The sequence below is a fragment of the Physella acuta genome, unplaced genomic scaffold (assembly GCF_028476545.2).
Source record: "Physella acuta isolate Inbredline_101_S28 unplaced genomic scaffold, ASM2847654v3 ptg000412l, whole genome shotgun sequence".
Lineage (NCBI taxonomy): Eukaryota > Metazoa > Mollusca > Gastropoda > Physidae > Physella > Physella acuta.
In genome coordinates, this window is record NW_026731931.1 from 695,006 (window position 1) to 711,858 (window position 16,853).

A 16,853-nucleotide genomic window follows, 5' to 3' on the forward strand; every position below is an offset into this window, starting at 1 on the left:
TATATTTTGGAGGGGGGGGGGGGGGCTGTGGACGTTTTTCGGAGGGTGGGGGGGGGGTGGGGCTCCATATCACCGAAGATATGCCTTGAAGAAATTCTGGCCACCGATCTGATATTTGATAGTTAAAATCGGCCCTCGGGTTGACACGTAACGCTTAATTGTGTTGGAGGCGTGGTCGAGTCGGCAAAAAGCTCATGGTTGATAAATTCGAACAAAAGTCTTGAGTTCAAACCCACTGGCAGATAAATCTCGATCCCCTTCAACATTAATAATTAAGAAGAAGAAGTTGAAGACGAAATATCTGATCTTCACCTTCGGGAGAATAGCAAGAAAGCACAAAAAAAAAAAAAACGAAATAAAAGAAATGAAGTGTGTTTTTCAATGTCTACTCAACGGATTATATCACAACCTGAGAGACGCTGGTATAGAAGCTATAAAGAAAGAGAAAGTGGGATAAGGCCCTGGTTATCATAGAAGACAACGCCTATAAAAGATGTGGTTAGATAATATTAATAGAAGCAGTAGACCAGGGGTCTCCAGACTTTTTGGTTTAGCAACCATGAGCTTTACCGACTCGACCACGCCGACCCCTTCAACGTAAGATTATTATTTGCCTATGTTTCTTTCTATTTAGCCCTGAAGCGTGTTTCCTGTTTTAAGTATTTCCCTCCATGTCCATGAACCATAAAGCAAAATAGAATTCACATTGATGAGAATGATTCGTATTCTGTGACATTTGGTTTCCACACAGTTTTAGTACTTTAAAAGCATATAATCCTAAAGTTTTCTAACTTAATCGACGTGTTAGATAAAACAGTTATTAGACAGTTTTAACTGATTCTTCATTAGCTGCTGATTTTCTGAGAATGTAAAGATGCAGAGATCATCCAAGAAATCCCATTCTAAATGTATTATTCCCCGTACTTACCGTTTTTTTACAAGCTTGTATTTAGATCGAAACGGCTGTTTGTTTGTTTGTTTGTTTGTGGGTTTGTGTTAAATCTTGTAACTCAATTTTGACTTACTTTAAATACAGCGACTTCTTTCAAACTTTCCAAATACGTCCCCCTTTGATGACAATACAAAAATTATCTATTTTTTAAAATGTTTAGATGTTTAATTAGTCATTAAAAATTGATCAAACGGATTCGAAATTAAGTGCGATACCAAAATTAAATCACACCATATATTACTGTATTCAATAACATAATGTAAGCAACTAGATCGACAAGATCACCTTAATAGTCTGGTGTGCTGTGAAATATATAATTGAACTTTAGCTATATCTGAAACGTGAAAAAATGTAGTTTTCTAGTAAGCTACGAAATTGTTTACAGAAGAACATTGCATTTTTATTACCTGATCACCTTTATCCACCACATAATGTGGCCAACTGACCTGCAAACTGAAATTTAAATCAAAACCATATGTGTAGCCTGTCAATGATCAGCCAAAACTCACAATTGCATACCCTACTATTGGCTTATCCACAATCTTAATGTATTGTCAAGAAAAATATATACTATTGAACATATTCCTAACCATTCTCTTATCTATGGAAATATTAGATAACACAGAAACAGTTTAATGCATTTTATTGTGAGCATTCTTTATATAATATGTCTTCTGGATGTTCATTATCTTAATGAGACATTTTTAAATAAGCATGACAGCTTTAAAGCTGTAGCGTGATAGTAAAACTTGTGCCTCAGTCCATTGTGGAGCATAGAGTAACTTATTGCTTCAAATCTGTCAAAATAAATGTTTTTATGATCCCAGCATGTATTATAAGTCCGTAAAACCTGTAAAATGTAATGAGGTGTCAAATCAAACCATCCTTAAGACGGATGGGTTATTTGTGTAGGTTTACATAGTTTTTGGTAAATGTACATAATGTATGTCACAATATCCACTGAATAGCAGAATTTAAAAACACAATAGGTTTGAGTTAGCATCTATTTCAATGTACTGTCTCCTGTCCTTCATCTCAGCCAGCTGAATTCCTGGTTCTTTCTCAAGAAGTAAAAGTCCCTGTTGATAAGAGAGATCCATTCCCTCCTTTTCTCCTTTATAATTTCTCAGTTCTTCTGAAAAAAATGTAAATATAGATTTTAATTAATATTTTCAAATATATTAATTTCATTGTAAAAGTAAGGTGATTCATAATAAACGTTAGTGCAATTCATTACTGTTTGTAAAAAAATGAGTTTTATTGCTGCCTTTCTGATTATCTGACTCCATAACTTATGGATCACTAAAAAGTAGAAAATAAAACAAATTTTAAAACGTGTATAGCAACAAGCTTTTAAATACACTGAAAATAAGAAAATAAAACTAAGTTAAAGTAAAAATATCAATAAAGATAGAAAAAAAGTCTTTCCTGTTTGCTTTCTAAATGATTCTATAAATGTGCCCATACAGTGATTGAATAAGTGAGCTATAGGTAGTTTCCATGATGTTTGCACGCTTCCATTTTGTCGTCTTTCAGTCTTACATGGTAGACCTCATTTATTTATTTTTTACTTCTGGATTAATGTTAAGATGGGAGTGGGGCCAATCAATTTCTGTTTTCTTTGGAGGGTCTTTTCGTCAGCTGGCAGTTGTTTCATCCGCTGCCATAATCACAATTTTATTGAAGATCTTATGCCCAGCGGATTCAATAGATATTTCCAAGGCATTTATTTATCAAGGACTGTATTTAATTTTATCATTTATACTCTATGACTTAACTCCAAGGGGTAAAAGAAGTTTACTATTGAGTTCGAGATGATTGTGTTTCTATTAAATATCGGCAGCCCAAAATATGTTTTGTAGGCTGTTCTTGCATTGCCAACCCTATGTAAAGACACAGTTTATCTTTTTAATTTCTCGTATACAGAATAAAATGAAAGTATTGTAATTGTGCAAAAACAAAATGGAGATTCTTTGCAAATCTCGACGTTTACACCTCCCTGAGTCGGAAAAACATATTTTTTTAATCTTGTCCTTATGTTTGTGTTTGTATGTGTATGTATGTGTTTCTGTAAACACGATAACTTGAATACCGTTACAGCTAGGTTTATGTAATTTCATATATAAGTATTATATCAAATTTGTAGACCCCTATCAATTTTTGAGCAATTTCCAAAAAACGGAAGTGAAACTTTTTCTACCTTCAATTTTTCAAAAACCTATAACTTGAGTACTATTTCAGACAGATAAATGAAATTTCATATATAAGTATAATATCTCTGCCTTCTATCAAATTTTGAGTAACTTTGTTGACCGAAAATAGTAATTTAGGCTGTTTCCGATGCGAATTTATAAAGTATTAATAATATTCCGCAATATTCTACACATTTTATTTGGCGTTCATTTGGTGTGCAATTCTTTTTCTTCGAGATTCTATTCTATTTTAAAAAGTTTAAGTAATTACGTTTAAGTATTAGATTTAAAATATTGTCTATATCCCAAGTTGCCTTCCCCCATAGGGTTATATATGGATATTCAAGAAAGTTTTAGGGGAGATCATCCCGGTTTATTGTTTTCGTTCTTCACAGTATTGACGAAATATCTGTATAATTTTTGGTTGTTTGGTTTTGGACTTTCCTCAACGAGATGAGTTGATGTACCCAGCTAACGAACTTCATCTGCCGAACGGTTCGAGTTGAGTTTCTCGGAATTAGCAATCAAACTTACTCCTATCCGACCATAATCCGAGTTAAATATCTATGTTACTATGATGGAAGAAAAATACGACAATTTAAAAGTGCGATAGACTTGTCAGTTGTTAAGGGTAAAATTCAAATAGATGTGCCTTGTCTTTCTGTTTTGCTTTACCTTCTAGTTGTCACGCCCCCATCAACAATTTACAGGATGTAACATGTAGTTCTTACAAGTGTATTTAACTCTAAATGTTTATAATTTTGATAAAAAAATGTTTAATTTTTCTCGTATAGTCTGCAACGTTTAACCTTGGTGCATCCACTCTCTTTACTATGTCATCCGTTGCTGCCACTATAACGCCCCTTCCCCCCGTAATAATGTTAAATGGCAGATCTTGATACATAATATATAATACATTGACATCACCCCAATAACACATGTAGCAAAAAAACATTTTAGATGATAAACGAATTTGCAAATGGTCAGATACTTGGTGTTTACTTAAGGGAGACATAAGGGGGAAAGGAGGTAACCCTTGTTAAGTAAATAGGGACATAACGTGTTAGTGCTTATCCAGTGTGTTTACCTTAAAACCTTAACATATATTTAAAAAAAAAACAACTAATCTTACATTTTATTCCATAGAAAATAAACCGGGAGTGATCTCCCCTAAACTTTCTCGAATATTTTTATATAAAATAACAGGGGATGGGAAACTCGGGCTATAGACATGATTTTTAATCCATTTTAAATACTTAAAGTTTTAAAAATAGAATATCTCGTAGACAATAGAATTGCACACCAAGTGAACGCTAAATAAAAAAGTGCATAATAGTGCGCAATATTATTAGTACTTTAAAAATTTACATTAGTTTTTTGAGAAATCGGAAGTAGCGTAAATTACTACTTCCGGTCAACGGAAATGACTCAAAATTAAACATAATGTAGTGAATCAGATCTTTTACTTACATGTGAAATTTCGTTTATCTATCTGAAATATTACTCAAGTTATAGGCTTTTGAAAATTTCAAAGTAGGAAAAGTACCACTTTCGGTTATCAGAATTCGCTCAAAAGTCGATACGGATCTACGATTTTGATAAAATACATATATATGAAATTTCATCAACCTAGCTGTAACGGTACTCAAGTTATCGTGTTTACACACACAGACAGACACACAGACATACGGACAAGATTGCAAAATTATGTTTTTCCGTATCAGTGAGATGTAAAACGTCGAGACTTGTAAAAATCTCGATTTTCTTTTTGTTCGATCACAAGACTTTCTCTATTTTTCGTATATACGAGAAAATAAAAAAGTCGATACCAACACTCCACATAACCGTGGGCAATGTAAGATAAAATAGACACACACAGGCAAAACTGGTAGAAGCGAAACGAAAACATTATAAGTAAACATTATTTCATTTAACACTGAAAAGGTGGATAGTGACTTTACGTCCTTAAGCTATTTGTTAAGTCATATTAAAATTAAATATGAGGAAAATATCAGCCCATTAACAATAATAGTGAAAATGTGTGTTATCACCAAGAAAAGGGATATTAAATAATCTCCATGCGAGGGACATAATTAAGTTAAAACTTTATAGTTCTTTGATCAAATTATCCAGGAAAACATAAGCGTGGTCCTAAAGTATTAATCTTTAATAACCGGAAAATACATATAACAATTAACTAACGAATAATAATATTCAAGAATTTAAAAAGATTTTAAAAAGTAATTATCGTTTCACCATCAGACACATCCTGTTTGCTTTGAACTATGATAAAGAAAAGCCTAAACTTCCAGTTTGCAACTGAATCGCACATACTTACATATTTCGGATACAAAAAATAAGGCTCTAAAATCGATTACTCGTAAAAGAAAAAAAGCCTAACATTTTTAACAGAAATATATAAACCGCCACGAATAAAACATTGCATTAAATATACAAATTAATAAAAATATCATCTCAATAATATTGCTTTATAACAATAGCTTTCTACATTGGAATCTAAAATTTAAAATGTCTTTTGCCTTTAAAATACCCCATAAAGCTAATAATATAATAGTTACAGAACCCAGTCGCTCAGACTGGAATTATCTAATAGAAATAGATGTATCTAATATTTCGGTTTAAAGGAAATAATTCCGGCGTTTAGTATCCTACATATTTTAGTACGAGAAAAATTGCCCGTTGAGGGAGAAATACAAAGGGCGCTAGGTTAATAGTGTTGTCTTTTTCTTTAAACCGAAACCAAAACCGAAATCACCACCTCAACTGCAAACTTAACCGGAAACGACAAATGTCATTGAAAACGGATTTTTATCAAGAATCGCCACTTTATTGGATTTAAGTTTGATCTAGACGAAGTTACTGCACATTGATACTAAATATAGACTTAGTCATACTCTTAAACCCTACACCCAAGTTTAAACATGACAAAAGTCGCATTTAGAGTTTCTTTAAGGCGAATCTACATGGGGGCGGGGGATTTTGAGACAGAGATTCCTCATCCTCGAAGCGTCTACCGTCTCCTATAACTAAATAGGATTTATATAGAAAATGTATATTTACCGGTGTCCGCCCCCCCCCCCCCTCCCCGCCTTTCTCACACTATTTTTTATGTGTACTTTTCCTTGTTTAGACTATTTCCTACTACATGTTCCATGTGACGTCAGGTTTCGTTTTTCGTTTGACTTTGAATGTTTTATGTTTGCTTGTGTTTTCTTTATATTGTTCCCAACAGAGTGACAGAGTGACAGAATATCGAAACTATTATTATAGATATAAATGTATAGATATTTTAATTTATAATACTTAATCTTTTTTAGCATAACATACATGGATATGGGTACAAACGAAAGTTGTGCAGCTGATTACATTGAGATATTTGATGGACAATGGACACTCAGCAGGTCATTTGGGAAAATGTGTACAGCCCGGCAAATACTGACATTGTCAACAACAAACTTCATGCATGTGGAATTTAAGACATCAGGAAATGCGACATTTCTAGCTACCTATAAAATTTTAGGTAAGTATTTAATTTTTAAAATCTTTGAATACATAATAGTTTGATAATTTATTCTGTGTATGAACTTAAATATCTACCATATAAATGCAAATATGAGGAAGTACAACTATTGTTTTGTTAATCACATGTAATTTAAATCAGTTACTTGCAGATAAGCTTCACGGTAACATGCTTTGATTTCTCTCTCCCTTGTAAATAATCTATAGCTACCCCACCAGTAGCATTTACATTTATCAATATGTCACCTAGACTGACCCGTACTTAATAAACAGCAATTTTAGAAATACTAAATTGACTACCTACCGTCATTCCACTATCATGATATTTTCTATAGAATTTATTAGGAATATTAAAAAAATGAGATTGTTAGATTTGTAATATCGAGGGGCAATAAACATGACCGCTTGACTTCTTTATTTAATATTCAAAAGGATTGTTTTTAAACCGGGAATTAAAACTTTTAATTGCCCTGTTATTTTTTTTTTATTGACAAATGAATGTAAATGACATTTCGATAACAATAATGTACTAAACTTTAGACCTAAAAGCATTCAGTTTCTTTAAAATAAATAACGGACTAATAATAACACTTGTTTGACAGCCAATAAAATTAGTACGTACACATTTACTGGAAAGTTAGTTTATAAGAGCATCATAATGTGTATTCTTATATGTATATATATATATATATATATATATATATATATATATATATATATATATATATATATATATATATATATATATATATATATATATATATATATATTGTTAACACGGTAAATGTTTTTTATACCCCATATGCCTATTAAAGGCAGAAAGGCAAGCTGTTTCCCAAATAGGTTCGTCGGAAACTATGGTTTTTTTAAAATTAAATATGCGATGTGATTTTTAGTGTGTAGAAAATGTATGTGGTTTTAAAAAGAAAAAAGCATATGACTATGTATGTTAAGATTAGTGACTCATGTAAGTGTGAGGCTAAGCAAAGACACATTAGAGAAATTTTGAAAGTACTGTATATATATTTTAGGACAATTTTGTAACGGATTTTGATTATTAATGTATTGATAATAATATAAAAATTAAAAAAAAATACATAATAAAGTGAAAATGCACATTGATTGGCTAAAAAAATATATATCATGTATATTTAAGCATAAGCGTAAATGTTATAACTGGGGATTATGTGTGCCGAAGCTATGCAGTGAGAGGGTTTACACTACCATTATATTCTTTCTAGCCATTCAGTAGTTCATCCTAAAGCACGACGACATAAATGCATACAAATACCTTGATAGGATGAATTTAGTTGACTCTTCTGTTTATTACAAATATAGTACATATAACGACCTGTACAAGCGATATTAAAACTTGAATACATTAACGGCCTCACACAAGACTACAATAACAAGACTACTTTCAGCATCATTACCAGCAATATCGATCCTACACTAAAACATCACTTACTTGCGTAGCGCGTCACACTTTCACTCGTTCAATATAGTCCTGCAACAGCATTCATACGCATCAATTTGCCTAACAAAGCGTAAACATACGCGCAAAAATACGCGTAGGCATTAGCATATTATGCAGAAGTTTAATTAATTTCACATTAAATGACGAAAGAGAGAGCGATTCCTCCAATACTTCCTTATACTTTTCTAATTTTTTATTTTATTACTTACTAGGCATACTGCCTAGCTTCGCTTAGGTTTTCAAAAAAATTAAGGAATTGAATAATTAATTAATAGGTGATTGGCTGCTATCTTAAATGCTTAGGGCCTAAGTTTATACAGTGGAGTAAATTCATGGTGCGGAGATATTGATGGAATATTCGCAAACTTATCACTCGCACGGTTATTAGAACTGCAAGGGTTTTCTAAATAGTATCAATCAAATATTATAATAAATTAATTTCGCAATTAATTTTTACAATTTCAGTACAATGCAAAACTTAATTTATAACAAAATATTTATTTAAAACAATGCTATATTTTATGTTTTTTGTTTTTTTCTTGAAAAGAGAATACAAATTTTTTTAAAATTATTACATTAAAAAGTTACTTCCCCTGTTCATAGACCAAATGACCAAATCTCGTATAATGAGAATTTCACTCGCGGTCACTTTTTAGCCCTCGTCGATGGCTTTGAGTGAAACCGACAGTTTTCCCTAAAGGTCAAGCCATTTACCTAAGAGCAAGCAAAAAATTAGCCACATGTAAAGACGGTAAGTGCCCTCAAATCCGTTTTGAAATCACCCTCTGTTTTTCCCATAAAATACAAAGATTATATAGGGAAATACGACTGGTCAGTTTTGACCCATTTAACGAATTTTCCCGGACATGGCGAGTTTTTTGTGACACCCCAAGGCGTTCTCCTACCACCTCACAAAATTTCAAGGGGGGTCGTCGGAGGAAAATTTTTTTCGTAATAGAGCTCATATAAAGAGAATTTCACTCGCGGTCACTTTTTAGCCCTCGTCGAGGGCTTTGAGTGAAACCGACAGTTTTCCCTAAAGGTCAAGCCATTTACCTAAGAGCATGCAAAAAATTAGCCACATGTAAAGACGGTAAGTGCCCTCAAATCCGTTTTGAAATCACCCTCTGTTTTTCCCATAAAATACAAAGATTATATAGGGAAACACGACTGTTCAGTTTTGACCCATTTAACGAATTTTCCCGGACATGGCGAGTTTTTTGGGACATCCCAGGGCGTTCTCCTATCACCACACAAAATTTCAAGGGGGGTCGTCGGAGGAATTTTTTTTTCGTAATAGAGCTCATATATAGAGAATTTCACTCGCGGTCACTTTTTAGCCCTCGTCGAGGGCTTTGAGTGAAACCGACAGTTTTCCCTAAAGGTCAAGCCATTTACCTAAGAGCATGCAAAAAATTAGCCAGATGTAAAGACGGTAAGTGCCCTCAAATCCGTTTTGAAATCACCCTCTGTTTTTCCCATAAAATACAAAGATTATATAGGGAAATACGACTGGTCAGTTTTGACCCATTTAACGAATTTTCCCGGACATGGCGAGTTTTTTGGGACATCCCAAGGCGTTCTCCTACCACCACACAAAATTTCAAGGGGGGTCGTCGGAGGAAATTTATTTTCGTAATAGAGCTCATATAAAGAGAATTTCACTCGCGGTCACTTTTTAGCCCTCGTCGAGGGCTTTGAGTGAAACCGACAGTTTTCCCTAAAGGTCAAGCCATTTACCTAAGAGCATGCAAAAAATTAGCCAGATGTAAAGACGGTAAGTGCCCTAAAATCCGTTTTGAAATCACCCTCTGTTTTTCCCATAAAATACAAAGATTATATAGGGAAACACGACTGTTCAGTTTTGACCCATTTAACGAATTTTCCCGGACATGGCGAGTTTTTTGGGACATCCCAGGGCGTTCTCCTACCACCACACAAAATTTCAAGGGGGTCGTCGGAAGAAATTTTTTTTCGTAATAGAGCTCATATAAAGAGAATTTCACTCGCGGTCACCTTTTAGCCCTCGTCGAGGGCTTTGAGTGAAACCGACAGTTTTCCCTAAACGTCAAGCCATTTACCTAAGAGCATGCAAAAAATTAGCCAGATGTAAAGACGGTAAGTGCCCTAAAATCCGTTTTGAAATCACCCTCTGTTTTTCTCATAAAATACAAAGATTATATAGAGAAATACGACTGGTCAGTTTTGACCCATTTAACGAATTTTCCCGGACATGGCGAGTTTTTTGGGACATCCCAGGGCGTTCTCCTACCACCACACAAAATTTCAAGGGGGGTCGTCGGAGGAAATTTTTTTTTGTAATAGAGCTCATATAAAGAGAATTTCACTCGCGGTCACTTTTTAGCCCTCGTCGAGGGCTTTGAGTGAAACCGACAGTTTTCCCTAAAGGTCAAGCCATTTACCTAAGAGCATGCAAAAAATTAGCCAGATGTAAAGACGGTAAGTGCCCTAAAATCCGTATTGAAATCACCCTCTGTTTTTCCCATAAAATACAAAGATTATATAGGGAAATACGACTGGTCAGTTTTGACCCATTTAACGAATTTTCCCGGACATGGCGAGTTTTTTGGGACACCCCGAGGCGTTCTCCTACCACCTCACAAAATTTCAAGGGGGGTCGTCGGAGGAAATTTTTTTTCGTAATATAGCCCATATAAGGCGCCGGTCAGTCGAGGTCAGTTTTGACCCCCTCTCCGTGGACTTTTCGGCAAACCGTCACCGGCCCTCGTGTTCTATTGCCCCAAGGCACCATCGTGCCAAATTTGACGCGCCTGCGGCGCCGGGAAGTGCCCTATCGGGCACCTGACCACTTTGCTTTATATATATAAGATTCCGTTTTAGCTTTTTTACTGCTTTAATCTCGAGATCTCTGAGGGGGTTTGTTTTCTTGGTTGATGAACAGAGTATTGATGTTTTTAGATTGTTCTTAGTCATTTTAAGACGAGTCGTTCGTACACACCCAAAAAATATGGAGTTATTTCGTCGGCATGAAGCTAGTTGCAAACGTCAGAGACGATCAAAAAGAAAGTTTTTAACCACGGAAATACAGCATTAGTGCAGGCATCATATGCAATCGCATTAGATATTGCCAAGCAAAAAAACGCAATTGGAGAAAATATCATCAAATCATCAAACCTTGCAAGTTAAAGATGATGAAATTAGTTCTTGGGGATCCCCGTGCAGTAAAGATGCAGCAAATATATCTGTCTAATAACATTATTCAGCGGCGTATGGCATACATGTCCGTAGATGTTAAATAATACATTTTAAATGAAATCAAGCTTGCACCATTGTTTGCTTTTCAAGTTAATGAATAAAGAAGAGTTTTTATTTTGTAGTGCACTTGAAACTACTGCAAAAAGTGAAGATATCATGGAGTAAACAAATAGTTTTTTTGTTAACTTGAGAAGTACAATGGGAAAACTGCTGTGGGGTGTGTATTGATGATACGCTGTCTATGTTTGGGTCAAAATCAGGCTTTCAGAAAAAAAGTAAAAGATTTAGCGTCACAATCAATCTTACCCATCGCATTAAAACAGTGAATCTTATTTTATTGTATATTAATTTATTTACTAATTTCGACATTTAATACTAAGGGGGTCGCTGATCACTAACTATTTATAAAAGGGATCGCTACTCGTAAAATTTTGGTAAACCATGTTTCAGGTACTTTAACGGAAATATCAAATTGTTAGAAATAGTAATATCTAGATCTAGATGCTGAAAATGGATCTGCTTTTTTATATTTAAAAGGGATGTACTTAATGTAAGAATTATTTTATTTTTATTTTCATTGTTATTATTGTTCTCAAAAAAATGAAAGTAAATAGTTTTTCGATTCGAAAAATAAAAATATATTTAGACTAATAGATTTTCAAAAAGCGTTGTAAGTAGTAGACTAATATTAGCATTTGTCGGATAGCCAATAAAAGAAGGATACATACACCCTAATTTAAAAATATTTTTTTTGCATTTCGTAACTCGTAATGTGTAATAGATGTGTATACTGTTAATATTGGCTTAACACAATAAAAAGCTTTATTCTATACGCCTAATAAATAAATTAGATTAGTGATGCAAAACATTTAAAACAAATGCACACTCCTTCCCTGGAGCTTTTTGTCGGATACAATGATTTTTTCTTAAACTTAAATATGCGTTGTAATTTTTTTTCGTAGGAAATTATTTAGTTTTTATACATAACACTACGAATCATGAAAGCTAGGAATCAACACATTAGAGATGTCTTGATCGTGATGTGTACCTACATCTAGAAAATTGGGTACAGATTGCGATTGTTAATATGTTAATAATAAAATAAATATAACAGAATAATAATAACGATACTTACATGAGTAAAGTAACAACAAACATAACTGTTAGGGTGGGGTTGATTAGAGGATCTACCGCCAGTTTTGAGGGTGGGGAAAAGCAGTACCACTAAATGTGAGTGTGGGGGTGGTTAAGATGAAATATAATGTCCTTTACTACAATTTAAACAATCAACTTCCTACTTTATCTAACTAACCTAAACTATATACTATTTGCTCTACAAACTACGCACTCCCATAACCAATCCTAACACACTACATTCTAACTCTCTACCTAACTCTACATTTCTCTGTCCATTCTCCTTGCCTACGTATCACTAAAAGCCGCTGATCTAACTACTGACCCACGCATCAGTGGTCAGCTGACCGTCCCACGTGACAGGTCAGCTCTTGTATTTTCATTGGTCTCTCTAACCTAATTAGCTATAGCCTGTTTTCACCATTTACCCTGAACGCGTCATAACAATAACCTAGCTCTATACAACATATTGGTTATTACTATTTATGTACAATGCTCATATAAATAATATAGCAAAACATTGCACAAAACACAAACGTTTAAAGTAGAATGTAAACGAAAATCTGAAATCGAAAACTAAAGTAACGTATGCTTTTCAATAACTCGATCAGTGTATATAGACAATTCATTTTATTGTTCAATGTCAAAATAAACATTAATCAATTTAACAAAACATGCAGATACAAACATCACGCTAACCGAGCCTCAGGGTGTCATCTCTAGCCCTGGTTATCCACTGGGTTTCCTAAAGAACAAGTTTTACACCTGGACTATACAAGGCAAGCCTGATACGTTCATCATTCTTAAGTAAGTTTTCTGCTTATATCTTGCAATTACATATTAACTATGTATATATGATTATATGAATTGCAGTTGGAATGGAAATATGAATAGGAGTATGATTATTAATAAGAATTGGATTAGGGATAAAAAAAAACAACCACATATATGTATGTAAGTAATTAGACAAAAATGTCCTGACAGAATAACTGATACTAAACTATACAACTTTGGCTGTCACTATACAAACCTTAATGTACTCGATGGACCTCAAGCTACGTCTTCTTAATGTTTGAGTTTATCAGTACATGACTTTATGAGTGTATGAGTATATGAGTATAAGAGTGAATGAGTGTAAGTTTGTATGAATGAATGAAATGATTCGAAATTGCACAAATGGGCGAAAGCTGGAGTAGGAGTCAATTTTGAAATCTGCGCAATTTAAATACAAATTGTTTTTTGTTACAGTTTAATTGATTCCAACTTAGACGTCTTGAGTTGTTTCTATAACTCCCTTAATATATACGATGGACCTACAGCTAATTCGTCATGTTTGGATTCCTGCTTGATGTCACCTCGTCTGATTGTTTCAACCAGTAACTACTTACACATTGTGTTCTACAGTTTTAACTCTATAAACTTTAGAGGCTTTTATGGAAAGTACGAGATCAGAGGTATTTTAATATTAATAAGCCTAAACTCGATCACTGGCGTAGGACCTTACTGTTAAGATATTCAATACATTCTGTTCAACACACTTTCTTTATTCCGTTCCTCTGTGGTGCTTCTCTGCATTCCATTTAAAAGGCTAACTTTATAAATTGTATCTAACAAGGTACAATACAGAGAGCATAAACCATATACAACCTTTAGCTTTTGCAAAATAAACATCTCTAATATAATGTGCTAATAATGTGCTATTTAGTTGTTGGATAACTGAGATTTGTTTATCTGAGACTCCACAATGCTTTACATTTGTTTATATAGGTGACCCGGTGCACCGTCAAATCAACCCCGACAAAACGACCCAGTCAAAATAGCCCAGTTTAAAGTGCCTCGTCTTAATTGCTCCCGTCAAATGGGCTCCCGTCATATTGACTCCCGACATATTGGTTCCCGACAAATAGGCTCAGGACAAATAGGCTCAGGACATATTGACTACCGACAAATAGGCTCCCCATATATTAGCTCCCGACAAATTGGCACCCGACAAATAGGCTCAGGACATATTGGCTAGCGACAAATGAGCTCCCGATACATTAGCTCCCGACAAATGGGGTCCCGATATATTGAATTCCGACAAAAAGACTCGACAAATTGGCTCAAGACAAATGAATCGCATGACCACTATAGGCATAAAAGTAACCAGTTTGGCCTACATCCAATACCACTATAACCTCTTTTTAATTGTTTTTCGAGAACCAACATTAATTTACACACAAATCGAGCCCTTAAATTCCACCAATTCTAACATTTTGATAATGTTTAGTTTACAACGGTGAAAATCTGTTGCTTGAAAGCGAGCACAGAAGTGTAAATGTATTGTTATGGTCAGTGGGCTATTTAATGTTGGGAACTAGCCATAACACAATTAAACACAGAGTCCAACGTTCATTTCACAATAAAATATAATCTTTTATGTACAACCGAGAAAACACAGATCCTTCAACTAAAAACTCTCCTCCTTCTTCAAACAAACTCAGGTTACGCTCTGCTGACGATACAACACACTGCTTACACACTTGTCAGGGGAGGCCACTCTCACACCCAATCTCTCCGTGCCTACACGCTTTCGTTATGAACATCTAGGCCACGTCACAGTATGATATACATGATGCTTACATGATAACGACATTTTGTTTTTTTGATAACCTACAAGCATAAAGCAGTTAGAAATGTACAGCGTGGACCCTTCTCCCCAAACACTGAGTTTGAATAACCTATAACCGACTCATTTATGCAAGTCATAGATAGATGACCCTTAAATTAAAACATGGTATTCTTTATAATAGATAAGCTATTAAAAAATCTCTGCACCTTGTGTTAACAAATGGTTATTACGGCACAAACTCCGGATTGTATGTAAATTACGAGATCAAAGGTATATGAGTTTACACACAATCCGGAGTTTGTGCCGTAATAACCATTTGTTAACACAAGGTGCAGAGATAATTTTAGAGTCTATAGTCCAATCTAGATTCGTTACGTCGTCGAAAAATTTACTAAGCATATTGTAAATATGTGCAACATTCGTTGAATGTTTTGTTTTTTTACGTTTCTGGCAGCCAATTATTATTTATTCTTATAAAGATAAAATAACTTTAAATGTAAACCAGATTCGATATTTTTTTCACGCTTATATTGCTCTAGGTTATGTAATAACTCCGTAATTGTCTTTTAATTACACAAGATTATATAAAGATAAATAATAAGTTAATATCTCGCAAATATATCCTTGCAATGTTAAACAAATTTTGTTTTATAGATTTAAATGAAGTCTTAACTGCCACAACTGGAACGATAACCAACGCAGGAAATACTTCGAGTTCTTCTGCAACCGACAAAGTATGGACTATTCGAGGACCCACTGGAACCATTATAGCTTTCAAGTAATGTTTATCTTATAATTTTAAGAAATTAGTATTTAAATAGCTTTACATACAATTCTAATGTAGTGTTTTTTCTAAAACAAAATGGTTGTTATTTAACGCCTTGGCTCCGTGTATTGACGGTTGTGAGGCTTCATGTGGAGGTACTTGAAAATAAACGCATTTTTGGTAACTGTACTGTTAAAGGATATTAACTATTTTATCAGTGAAAATATTTGGAATTATGTATTGATTGTAAGGAAATTTGATAGCTTTGATATTGTGGGTTTGTCAGCTAAACTTTGCCCGTGAGCCACACAGCAAAACAGAATTGACATGGATGAGAAAGATACGTTTTCTGTGACATTTGGTTTCCACACAGTTTTAGTACTTTAAAAGCATATAATCCTATAATTTTCTAACTTAATCGACGTGTTTGATATGACAGTTATTAGACCGATTTAACTGCTTCTTCATTAGCTGCTTATTTTCTGAGAATGCAGAGATGCAGAGATCATCAAAGAAATTCTATTCTAAATGAATTATTTCCGGTGCTTTCCGATTTTTTTAAGCTTTTATTTAGTTCGAAACGTCTGTCTGTCCGTTTATTTGTTTGTTTGTGGGTTTGTATTAAATCTTGTAACTCAATTTCGACTTACTTTTAATACAACGATTTCTTTCAAACTTTCCAGATACGTCCCATTTTGATGACAATACAAAAATTATCACTTTTTTAAAATTTAAGTAGATGCTTAACTAAAAATTGATCAAACGCTTTCGAAATTAAGTGAGATAATAAAATTAAATCACACAAATGATTACAGTCACACCCTGTTTGTACAGCCAACTTCATGGCACATGGTAAAGGCAAATACAAACCACATCACTGTTGTTTTATTATATTTTAAGGCCTGATAGATAACACCAAACAACCTTTATCCTGGTAATTTTAC